Consider the following 13,468-nt stretch of genomic DNA (forward strand, 5'->3'; position numbering starts at 1 on the left):
TGCAACAGGACAATGATCTAAAGCACGTCAGCAAATCTACAACAGAATGGTTGAAAAAGAAATGAATCATGGTATTGCAATGGCCCAGTCTTTGTCCAGACCGCAACTGTATTGAAATGCTGTGGAGGGACCTTAAGAGAGCTGTGCGTAAACAAATGCCAGTAAACCTCAATAAACTGAAGCAATGTTGTAAATAAGAATGGACCAACATTCCTCCACATAGATGTTAGTCTATAAAGTTATACAGAAAATAAGTTCAAAGTTATTGCTGCTAAAGTTGGTTCTACAAGCTATTGAATCATAAGGTGTACTTGGTTTCTCACACATGGTTTCTCCATTTTGGATTTATTTTTGTTATATGTCATGTGTTGTTGATCTGAGGGTGGTATTTACCTAATTTTAAGACCTGCTAAGGAACAGAAGATTGTTATAATATCCTATACAAAACCATAGCATTCAAAGAGGGTGTACTTTCTTTTTCCCATGACTATAGGCTTTTTCTGTAATGGCACAAGGGATCTCTTAAAGGACTACATATTGCATAGTAGCCATGAAGGGAGTCACCACTAATATTCAGATGTAAGTGAATCTATTACCTGAATGTAAGTAATTGTGATATTTGCAAAGGAAATCTAATTGTATGTAATTATTAGGAATTCAAAGTGAATTTCATAATTTTCTTTATAATTTAAAAAAAAAAATAGATGAATTTGAAAACTCATCCAAGTTTAAATGCTGGGAATTAAAGATTTTAAAGAAAATTTTAAATTTTAGACCAAGATAGCAGGAGTGAAAGCATAAATTCAGCATAGCTATTTTGGCCTTAGATATTAAAGGGACACTGTGGTCACAAGAATAACTACAACTTATTGCAGTTGTTCTGGTAAGTATAGTCAGTACCTTCAGGCATTTTCCAAGGGGAAAGCATTGTTATTGGCTAAGATCATCACTTCTGATTATGTCAGCCAAGGAGGCAGATCAGGTGCAAAGCCAGCACCAGCAGATTATAATAAAGGTAAGATTTTACTACAGTTATGTGGACAATGTAATGTGGGGGGGAGCGAAGGGGGGCAGGGGGCTACAAAGCGATTTTAACACTATAGGGTCAGGAATACATGTTTGTGTTCATGACCGTATATTGTGTGTCACGGTTGCCATTACCCTTTCACACAGGAAAAAGGATACACACAAAGATAGAGTAAAAAAGTAATATTACTGGGCCTTTAGAGTGCCCCGATTTAACAATTTACAAGATAGAATCAATGTCAGCAATAGCTGAAATACAGAGATACAGACAGAGAAAAAACAAGCCGAGTCAGGATAATAGAAATACACAAGTCAATATACAAGCCGGATAAGTATACCATAAATACACAGGTCAATATACAAGCCGGGTCAGGATCCAGAGGGTAACAGGGTCAAAACGAATCTCAATAACGGTAAATCACAAGAGAGTCGCAGGAGCACTAAATGTGCTACTAAAAAGAAACCACAAAAGGGCAACGAGTGAGGGCCTAAATAGCCTTTAAATAGGTTTACATGTATTCTCATTGGTCCACGCCAATGTGACTCCAAACACCAGATCCCTTTAAGAACATGACGTCATGTTGCGGGCCCGCAAGGTGAGTTATAGCTATTCAGGTCGTGCAGCTACATGGAGAACAGAGGTAGTGCAGCCACGCGGTGCATTCTGACCGCGCGGCCTGAGGAAAAGGGCGACACAGGCACCAGGTAAGGTAAGTCTGTAGCCTAGTGTTCCTTAAATTCTCTTTGAATTTATGGCACCATACACTACAGTGCGCTATAGAAAACATAAACTTCTTAAATGGTAGTAAACAATTATCTCTTTGTGTGCAGTAAAATTCCTCCCAGACTGTAATGGAAAATGGAACTTAAAATAGAAATTTTTTGGAACAAAAAAAATTTATAAAAAATTAATTCATTAGAGGTTTCCGCTGAAAGAGTCCTTAAATAGATGTGTGTCATGTTAATGGGAGTGAAACCGTTTATCTAATTTCCTGCAAACACAGAAGGACAATGAATTTATTTGACAGGTCAACTTCCTAAGACCTCTTTTACACCAATAAAACCAGATGGGAATTGCTGTTATAGAGTTTATTACTATCTGACATAGAGGTAGTAATTGCAACAAAAAAAGGCAAACAAACAATAAATACCACAATCCCCTACTACAGATGTGACATAATGTTCCGTCGAGGAAAGGATTATACTTTGGCCTCACCGAGTTTCCGTAGCCTTCCATTGGCAGACTCATATTCTTGAGCTAGATCTGGTCAACAGGATGTGACACATTTTATTTTAGCAGTCACAGAGCTACTCAGCATGTTTTCTTCAGATTGCTCTGAGCAGAGCCTAGAGAGGAAATAGTTATCAAAATCATGTTATTGACATTACTTATTTTGTACAAGATGTGTTCAGATAACAGTAAAAAGCAAGGTTGAGTCATGTCAATGTTAAAGCTCTATATTTGAAATAGGCAAAAAAATGTCTGTTATTTCCATTGTGTTGTGACATTGTAATCAGCAATTTAACGTGGTTTGTATATGGCTCCGTACATGGCAATTTCCATTTGTTAAAGGGAACATTTTTCTGGAAATTACCTTATTGAGAAAAACAATGAAAATTATTGTTAACCTTGAGATTACCATGAGATGCCCCATTTTATTCTAAATTTATAGTAAACATACAGCAAATTACATAATCATCAGTTCAGTTAAGGAAAAGCCAAGGCAAACATTGCAAGAAGACAAATATTGGGAAAAGTTATCAAAGTGTTCTGTTCAAAAAAGTGATCTAAAGAAGTGCAACCTCTTAACACCCGCGGCACGGCGAAAAGAGGAGACCCGCGGACCGGCGTCAATCAGAGATAAAAACCAATGGTATGTATGAGGGATGCATTGTGTGTGTGTGAGTGGTGTAGTGTGTGTGTGTGTGGGGTGCAGTTTGTGTGAGTGAGGGGGGGTGCAGTGTGTGTGTGAGGGATACAGTGTGTGTGTATAAGGGGGGCAGTGTGTGTGTGTATGGGGGACAGTGTGTGTACGGGGCAGTGTGTGTATGTTGCAAGTGTGTGTGTATGGGAGGCAGTGTGTGTTTATGGGGCAGTGTGTGTGTTTAGGGGGCAGTGTGTGTGTATTGGGGGCAGTGTGTGTGTGCATGTGTGGGCAGTGTGTGTGTATGAGGGAGAATTATTGTGGGGTTGGTGGGTAGATTAATACATATAAAAAACATTTTAATAAAAAAAAAAAAAGTGATTTTGATATCCCCTTTCGCTGCTTACCTTTGCCTGGGAGGGTTGATAGTACTAATCACTGGTGGTCTGGTGGGGAAGCCCTGGTGGTCCTAGTGGTGAGAGTGAACTCTTGCCTGTAGCTCAGGCTAGAGTTCACTCTTGCGAGATTCGGAGTGTTGCCATGGTAACCGCGGCAACGCTCTGAGATCGCGAGAGGAGAACCCGGTGATACTGCAGGTTAAAGCTCCCCTGGGTATTCTCTCCTCTGCCTGCCCATGTTGCGGTATAGGCAGGTGAAAGCTTTTGTGGACCGGCAATAAATTCATGCAGACCTTCGCTGGTCCGCAGACCACCGGTTGAAGACCACTGGTCTAAAGTACTAAAACTCGGGCAGTCACCATGGGATATAGTAGACCAGGCAGGCACATTTCATTAGCTACACTTCTCCTTTTACTTATGCACCATGTTTTGTAAAAGATTTGTAAAACTCCTACACTGTTTAATTTCTTCTCTTCTCTGAATCAGGAATCACCATTTCCTCATAGGGAAGCATGGAGCAACATTGTATCACTCAGTTATTTTTGCTTCACTGATAAATACAAAGTTGCTACCTGAGCTCCTATTACTGATCCTGTGTTGCCAAATTGCCAAATCCTGCTGCTCCATTTAAACATGTATGCTGACCTCTCCTCTTCAGACCATGTGTTATGCTGATCTCTACTCACAAGACTGCCTGTTTGACAACGAGTTTTGCCTACTGACATGGTGCCTGTAACTTTACTACTTAATATACACATATAAAATACAAGTTATACCGTTCAGATTGTGCTCTACCAAGTTATAAACTTCAAACCTGGCTTTTTTAAAAAAAATAGATATTCATATTTGAAACAACTGACTTTCGAAATACATGTATAATACTCATTTTTCAAATTATGATCCGGGGTCAAATATCTATATAAATATATCAGGGTTTGTCATGGGGACGAGGTGTCCGGTCTGTACAGGCTGTTTCCCGCGTTTCTGATCGCTAGGAAATTGCCCAGGTTGTAGACTTGTGGTACGCGGTAGGCCCCAGGCATGCGTCTTGCCTTAGACTGCTTGGGCGGCTGAAAGCATGGCATTGGTGGGTGCCGGATCACTCTGTGAGGCAGGTCAGTCGGGTTGAGTGGTTGGTTGGGGCTGGGTGCCTTAGATCATGAGTCCTCAAACTCCGGCCCCCCCACATGTTGCTGAACTACAACTCCCATGATTCTTTGAATTACATAGATAGCCAGAGAATCATGGGTGTTGTAGTTCAGCAACATCTGGGAGGCCGGAGTTTGAGGACCCCTGCCTTAGATTGTGGGTATAAATTGGGCTAGCTGCGTGGAGCTGGCCGAGATGGTGTCATGCCTTAACTATGGTATCCTCTTACTTCCTGGTTCCACGGAGCCTAGCCACACCCCTTTATGACACGTTCTCCTTATTTAATCCGACCGCACCAGCTGATCGACGCTGGATTATTGAACTACGTTCCGTACTCACGAACCGGCTACAACATCGTTGTGAAAGCCCTCTGTTACCGGACCGGACTGGAAGACTTCAAGTTCCCTTCACCTCTCCTCATCCACGACTAAAGCTGAACTCTCTCCATTCAGAATAACCGCCTCTGAGGAGATCTCGGGAACCAGTGTTCTATGTGCCGGAAGCTAAGTAAAACCTCTGTGATAAGCGTTGCATCTCAAAGCTGTTATTTCCTGTCTCCAAAGTCCTTCGATAAAACAAACCAGTTACAGCTAACTTCAACTCATACTCTATATCAGTTAGCTGCATCTGTCTTGCTTCAGTTAAATCCTATGGAACAGCTATTGCAACTTCTTATCACCTAATACTACTAAGAGACTCTTTCTGATTCAGTGTCTGCTAATTACTACCGTTTACTACTTAAAGCTACAGTGCCTGTAATTGTGGACTTCAGTTATCGTTTACTACTTAAAGCTACAGTGCCTGTAATTGTGGACTTCAGTTATCGTTTACTACTTAAAGCTACAGTGCCTGTAATTGTGGACTTCAGTTATCGTTTACTACTTAAAGCTACAGTGCCTGTAATTGTGGACTTCAGTTATCGTTTACTACTTAAAGCTACAGTGCCTGTAATTGTGGACTTCAGTTATCGTTTACTACTTAAAGCTACAGTGCCTGTGATTGTGGACTTCAGTTATCGTTTACTACTTAAAGCTACAGTGCCTGTAATTGTGGACTTCAGTTATCGTTTACTACTTAAAGCTACAGTGCCTGTAATTGTGAACTTCAGTTATCGTTTACTAATTAAAGCTTCAGTACCTGTAAATTGGACTTAAAGTCAATACCTTTTACTTTTTATAATAAATATTCAAACTATAAGAAATATGCAGTTGTGTTCCTTCATAACAAATGTTTAGACGTGACAGATGGCTTCCGACCCTGTTGGTTGCAAGCTCTGCCCCCTCCGTCAGTATTTTTTTAATTTGTACTTGTAATAAATAGTAAAAAAGCATATTAGGGGGCGGAGCCTGACTGCCCAGCCAGCTAGACACATATAGATGGAGCTCCAGGTCCACAAGCCTGATTTTACCCTGCCAATTGTTGCCTTTCTTTGACCAAGTACGGGCTATACACTCTTGAGTGTCCAGCGAGATTTTCACTTGTAAGTATAATGCCGGCAGAGGTTCTGAGACAAACCAAAGTTGTGGCATGCGAGTAGCCATGTTGGGGTCATGTTGCTCCTGGCTGAGAGGAAGTGATCCTTGATCCTGGCTTGGCAGCAGGGACCCAGCATGCTCTTACCTCCCCATGGACAGGTGGGGGTTATCCTGGTCCTCACTGGGATCATTTCTCACTCACTTCAACTTCTCACTGAGCTTAATTCCAGCTATCACCAGACCAAGATGGCTGCTGACGAGGGCCTACAATACTCCAGACTCCTCTATATTGGGCCATATGGTAAAAGTGTCTTCACAAGGCCGTTGCCAACATCTGATCATGATTATGGATTAGGGGAATTTTAGCTCCTAGATATTTGATGAAATCTGAACACCATTCATAGGCATGAGTGTCCTGTAGACTCGCCAGTTCTCTTGTGGGTATTTCAGTTGGCAGTACTTGGGTCTTGGATTGATTAAGTCTATTATAAGATAACTTAACTAAGATAGTCAGCAAAGAGTGAATAGCCTGGAGAGAGTGTGTAAGGTTCTTCACTGCTATAAGTAACAGGTGACAGGTGCCTAACCCCTTTGCGGTAAAGGATTCTGAAATCTTGATTATGGGGGCATGGACTGACCATGTTATGTCTTCTGTATAAGAGAACGTGGCCATTTGTAGAATGCCTGATGAGAGAATATAATCGGTCAATATGGCAGTAGGTGTTATTGACACCTGAATGGAACCAAAACTCGCTCTCCAGTGGATGTTGCACCTTTCACGCATCCAACAAGTTATATGATAAAAGCATATTGGTTAGGCATTTGACCCTTGCAGCCCGCTGCACTCTATAGAAACTAGATACTACTGCGTTGGAGTCCAATTGTGGATCTAACAAAAAATTGCAGACCCACCTATCATGGCTTCACCATATGGGCACTCTGTTAATTTATTCAGTAAGTTGTTCCAAGAGGTTTGTGAGTATTCGCTAGCCCAGTGTATATTAACAATAGTATAGAGAGAATGATTTAAGTGACACTGGAATAAGCATCTCCCATTTTTAACCAAGATTATTTTTGTTGAGGTGAAAGTCTATAGTAGAACTAATTAAACCCTTAATGTTGTTATGGCATTCTGTGCCGTCCTGCATTTAATAGGCTTTAAAGCCTTTGTGGTGGCATAGAAAGCTGTAATGGCCTTTAGCCCTGGTCCCTGTGGTATCAGCTGGCTGGAAGGAAGTGACACCCAGCTTCATTCGAAGTAATATGAGGAAGGGGCAGTGTCAGCCCAGGCAGCATTGGGAGTAGAGAAACAGGAATGAGCTGCTGCAGACTCCCAAACTTGATTCCATCAGCCTCAGCCAGGAGCAACATGACCCCAAGCAAGCCACTTTCCTGATACAAAAGTTATGCTAACAGGAGGATGGCTGCAAATATAAAAATGATGACATGTAATTGCAATGTCAAGGTGTGTGTGAGTGTGTATGTCAGTGTGTTTGTCTGTGTGTGTGACTGAGTGCGCGTGCATCTGTGTGCCAAGGTGTGTATATGCCAGTGCACACATCTGTGTGTCAAGGTATATCAGTGTGTGCATGTGTCAGTGTGTGCATGTGTCAGTTTGTGTGTCTGTGTGTGTACATCTGTGTGTCAGGGTGTGCATCTGTGTGTGTATATATCAGTGTGTGCATTTGTTAATGTGTGCATGAATCGTGGTGTGTGTATGTGTCAGTGTGTTTGTCAGGGTGTGTGGATCTTTGTGTCAGGGTGTGGATCTCAGTGTCATTGTGTGGATCTGTGTGTCAGGATGTGGATCTGTGTGTCAGTATGTGCATCTGTGTGTCAGGATGTGCATCTGTGTGTGTATCTGTGTCAGGGTGTGTATGTGTTAAGGTGTGCACATGTTTCAGAGTGTGTATCTATGTGTGTATGTGTCAGTGTGTATATGAATTTGTGTGTATATGTTAATGTGTTTATATGCATGTATGTTAACCTATATGTATATCTGTGAAAGTATGTGGCAGTATATGTGTTTATGTGCATACATCCAATCAATCAATCAATCAATCACCAATACAACAGGCATACACACTCCTGCAATCTAACACAAATGTTACATGCAAATACACCCTTGCATTCAAACACCAATACCATACACAAATGTATATCTGCATTTAAAAGCCAACATTACATCCAAATATACCCAGGCAATCAAATGCAAACATTACATACAAACACAACTGTGTATTAAAACACTGAAATTACATATAAGCACCCCTTCAATCAAACACCAACAGTACATACAAAAGCACACCTACATTAAAAATCTAACACTACATTCAAATGCAAACACTATACACCACTACATTCCAATGTACATACAAATGCACCCCTAAATGCACACACATACTCTATACAAAAACATGCTTACATTCAAGTGTGCAAAAACTGCTCACAAATAAAGCCCTGAAAGGATGGGCAAACTGTAGATCCCCAGCTGGCATAACATTGTTAGAGTTGTATGCGAGCAGCCGGGGATCTACCTTTTGGCTACTCTTGTACTACAAAGGGGCCCAAAAACTTTCTCGCACCAGTTCTGCCACGGGTCATGGTCTGTCCATTAATGGTGCTACATGACCATTGATGATAATTAGGAAGTGGGCATGCATGAGTTTGGAAGCACATGGCAGAGAAAGAGTAAGAGATCATGCGTCACTGCCATGCCCAGCGTTAAAATTGAGGTAAAATGAAAAGTTAAAACAAATATACATTGGAGGGACATTTAGGTCACAAAGAGTCAGGAGGGACCATAAAAAAGCCTCAGCCCACAAATGAGATGCTTTAACAGTCTGAACTGATACAAGAGTTGAGTTCTTGTTCCTAAGCTGCAAGGTGGAAGACATTTTTAATTTTCAACTTCATGACTGGGATACACCTTTGTAGCCCTCTGTAATTAATATCACGTACCCTCTGCATTTAATATTATGAGATGGTAGGTTGCTGATCACACTGACCCTACTCTCGAGCCTCTGAGACACAGTGAGCCCGCAGAGACAAGTTGCGGCCTGCAAGTGACCAGGTGGGGGGAAAGGCGGCCGATTTCCCCGCTCTCCTGATCGCTGAAATGAACTGCTTCAGTCCATCTCCCCCCCCCCCCCTTTGGACCGGCGGGGGTTATCCCGGTCCCCCCCTCGACTGCTCCAGACAAACCCTGTGGTCAGGAAGGGACACTTAACTGCACACGACGGGAACCCTCAATGTGGCGGACACTCATCCTCCAGCAAAGCCAACTCCACTACTGACCAGTCATAGCCTCAGTTTTTCTGTAGAGCGCTCCCTGGCAAGATTGGAGGCAATATTCACCAACTTCTGGGCTAAATTGGAGGCACGAACAGCAGCTTCAGTTTCTCAACAGGGGACTGCAGATCAACAAGCCGAGCCATGCGGAGTGAGCGGGCCCCCTCCGGACACAGAGGGTAAGCAAGCACCTGCTCCTCTACCCTTATACTCACCAGAGCCCAACAACAACCAGGGCCCCACCCCGCCACACCAGCGCCCGCCCACTGCTATTCAGAGGGACACCCATCGCTGCAACCCATATGAGAAAGTTCTCGGTGCTCCGAGCCATCGGGCGCAAAATTAAGGCACTGGACACCACACGGGCCCAGCTCTGGATAGACACCCTCTCACAAAGCCGCCCCTGCACTCTCACCAGTACAATCTCTGCCTGCATCGTAGGCCACCCAGCGAGGGGAATTGGATGAAACATGGAATGATAGAACAGAGCGGGCTGTCCATGACAAGAGAGCCACGAGGCCTGAGACACCGTTGTTTTATATAATGCTTTGTGATGTCTTGTGTTGAATACGCTAACCGGGTGTACACTAGTCCTGCCATGTCTATTTCTCTTTTAATTTTCATTTTAATTTGCTTCTATTACACCCCTCGTCACAAGCCATACAGGTCTCAAAGACTGTGATTGCAGCTCCAGTGGGAATTTAACCCTATTCGTATACTGTTTATGCATGATTAATACTCTTACGTAAAGCTATTTGACTAAGCTATGATACACATACTTTATAATGCATGTTCCGCATAAGCTTTGAAATAACTACTTAAACTAAAAAGTGCACAATAGAAATAACAACTTGCAGCAGCATTTAATGTCTAGCTAATATAACACTATGTTAGAATGAAAGCTCATCCAGGCTGTATTAGCACTGTTAGCCAGATTAGCAACGTCTCAATCCCTAGACTTAATCATATGTAACTTCATGTTGTATTGTTCGACTTAACCTCACACCACACCTTTACTGACAAGCCGAACTGGTGAAACCACCAGACACACGACAATAATATATCTAAAACTGTGCAGTATCTTCTAATGCCTAACTACTGTAACACTATGTCTGCATAACTGCTTACTCCAGCTGTTGTGGCATTGTAAGCCTGATGTGTAATCAACTTGCACAAATAAAATAAAGAATTAAAAAAAATATATATATATTATGAGATGGTATACTACTTTACCTGGAATTGGGCTATTTAAAATGTTTGCTCTAGTGTTCTCTGTTGTCTGATATACTATCTTACTTAAATGTGTAATTAAACATTTGATAATGTTGCTTCAGTATAAATCCATGGTCAGTCAATGCAGTGAAGCATCAGGTGCTAATTAGGTATATTTTTGTTCCCAAATAAAAAAAAAAAAAAAAGTTTGAACAATAACTATGAAGTGCTTTTCAAATCTTTCAAAGAATCGATTTTTACATCTTTCTGGAAATAAAATTGTACTATGTTTTATTTTTAAGTTTACTTATTTATATGTTTATGTAGTATCAGCACATTTTTCAGAGTGGAGGCAACCATCTTGGAATTGAGGTCATGTGATGCCAGCAGGCAATCAAAAATTTAAATTTTTACTATTCATTAGTTCATAGTATTTAAAAAAAAAAAGAAAATGATCAGTATAAAGTATATGCAGTTTTAAAAGTAATATCTAATACTCTAAATAAATATCAAATAAAACAATGATATTCAAGACATAGCTTTCCTCATTTTATGTGGACAAATGACAAAATATAATATAGCCAAATGTAGGTAACAAAACCAGGCACAATTTCTTATTTCCCTCATTTCCTAATCGAGTTTTTTTCAGTCATACTAACGAGCAGTTTTTCCTGACTGAAAAAGAAAGGGGACACTGTTGCCACATTTGTGAGTGGCTACAATTATTATATTCAGTTTCACACTTTGCAAATGTGTCATTTTTACTGACAGGAGAAACACTCTTCCTGCCATTAAACACATACTTTGAAACCACAAGAAAAAAGTTTAAAAAAAAAAAAAAAGAATGCAGCACATAGGCCTAGTTAGGTTTTGCAGAAACCTAAAAACCCAATAGAAAGAAAACAATTTCCTGGCAAACTACATAAGCGCCGATAGCGCCTCCAGTGTGCATAGATGGACATAACCTGTTAAAGCTTTTCTTAACGAAAATTAAAAATAAATAATTAAAACTTAAACTCAAAGCAGTAAATAAAGTAATATACAAACCGTATTCACACTCAAAAAATAGGCAGTTATATTTTCCTTTCAAAATTTAAAATAAAATAGTAAACATATTACGTTAAAAAGAGTTAAAATAAGTTGTAGATGATTTTCCGTGTTTTATTCAGTGGTATAAATTCAGGAGATGTGATGATGCCCTGTCAAGTTAAAGAAACACTACAAGGTATAAGGTAAGGTCACTATAAGGTACACAAGCATGTATTCCTCACCCTATAGTGTTAAAAACACTATCTAGCCCCACTAGCCCCACCATAAGAAAGCATTGAATTGGCTGAGATTGCCAATTCTGATGATCTCAGGCAAGGGGGTAGGACGGAGCTAATCACTGACCTGGCTAATCAGCATCTCCTCATAGAGATGCATTGAATCAATGCATCTCTAAGAGGAATGCTCAGTGTCTACATGCAGAGGGTGGACACTGAATGCCAGTACTGCACACTTTGCAGCACTGCCCCAGGAAGCACATCTAGTGGCCGTCTGAGAAGTGGCCACTTGAAGTGTTTCCAGGCTGTAATGTAAACATTGCATTTTCTCTGAAAATACAGTGTTTACTGCAAAACGCCTGCAGGGACTGACTATACTAACCAGGACATATACATTAAGCTGTAGTTGTTCTGGTAACTATAATGTCCCTTTAAGTATGCCTTAGCAGCAAACAGGACTTGGTAATATTTCATATGCATTTGGATCCAGGTTTGATTAACTATATATCCATTCCGTTTCAAAACTAAGCCAACATTACAATCCATCAAGTGTATTTTATTGATAACATTTCTAACATTTATCAATCCCAGGTTTTTTTCTAACATTTATCAATCCCAGGTTTTCACCATTTTAAATAGGCCCTCACTAGCAATCGGCTTAATAAGAATGCCGATAGCTGTATAAAATGATGAAATAACACTGGCAGGAGAACGTCAATGACTCACAAAGAAATCCTGATATCATTAATTTTTCTTTCTTTCCCATTGGACATAAAAAGACAGTATGGGAGCGCACCAAACGTCTGTAAATTTCACAAGGACATTGACAGTGGTTACATGCAGGAAATGCTGATATTCACATATGTTAAAAAGTAGAACCAATGTAGTGAAATGTAGGTAGTAGGATCAGGGAGCAGCTCCTGTGAAGGAATTCCCACGCTCAGAGCGATATGGAGGAGGGAAGGAAAAAGACACGGATATAGTGCAGTATATTAATTATAAATATAATATTAATTATTGTATTAAGTATATTAGTAGATCTCAATATACTACACTATATCCGTGTCTTTTTCCTTCCCTCCTCCATATCGCTCTGAGCGTTGGAATTCCTTCACAGGCGCTGCTCCCTGATCCTACTACCTACATCCATTGTACCACCAGAAAAGAAGAGACTCTGGTTTTCGGCAAGTTTCAGCAGCCACATACTACAATTGCAAGTACTGATATTCCACCTACACCTCCATTCAATGTAGTGAAATAGCCCCAATTACGTTGAACATCAGTTAGTAAACACCAGGACAATAAGTCTTTTGCAGATATCCTCAGAAGACCAGGTCTGAGTAGGATGCCTTTCATACAGCACATAGGTGACAAAATGATAGTCAGTTTTACCCTTTGCTTATTTTGGTCTGTGTATAGACTGAGTCATTTGAAGCACTTCAAGAACGAGAGCTTAATAACCACAAGATGACCCAAGAAGTATTTGACGCCAGAGATTGTTTGTATGCAAGGGGATTGAGAATCAGTTTGTCTCACAGACATTTTTGCACAGGATGTATTCTTAGTGATTTGTTCTTCCAGGAAAGGGATGAAATCATCAGTTCAGTCTGGAAAGGTTACAGCAAGCACTAGAAAGCAAAGAGGAGAAGAAAAAAAAGAAAAAGAAAAATGAAAGAGGTTGTTCACAAATAAATATATGGCTTGGGGAAACTAATATTGATCGGTCTTGTAAACTGGACAGCCGATCAATAGCAATTTCTGGAAATGCAAGGCATTTACTCTGAACA

Source organism: Pelobates fuscus, chromosome 2 (genome assembly GCF_036172605.1).
Source record: "Pelobates fuscus isolate aPelFus1 chromosome 2, aPelFus1.pri, whole genome shotgun sequence".
NCBI lineage: Eukaryota > Metazoa > Chordata > Amphibia > Anura > Pelobatidae > Pelobates > Pelobates fuscus.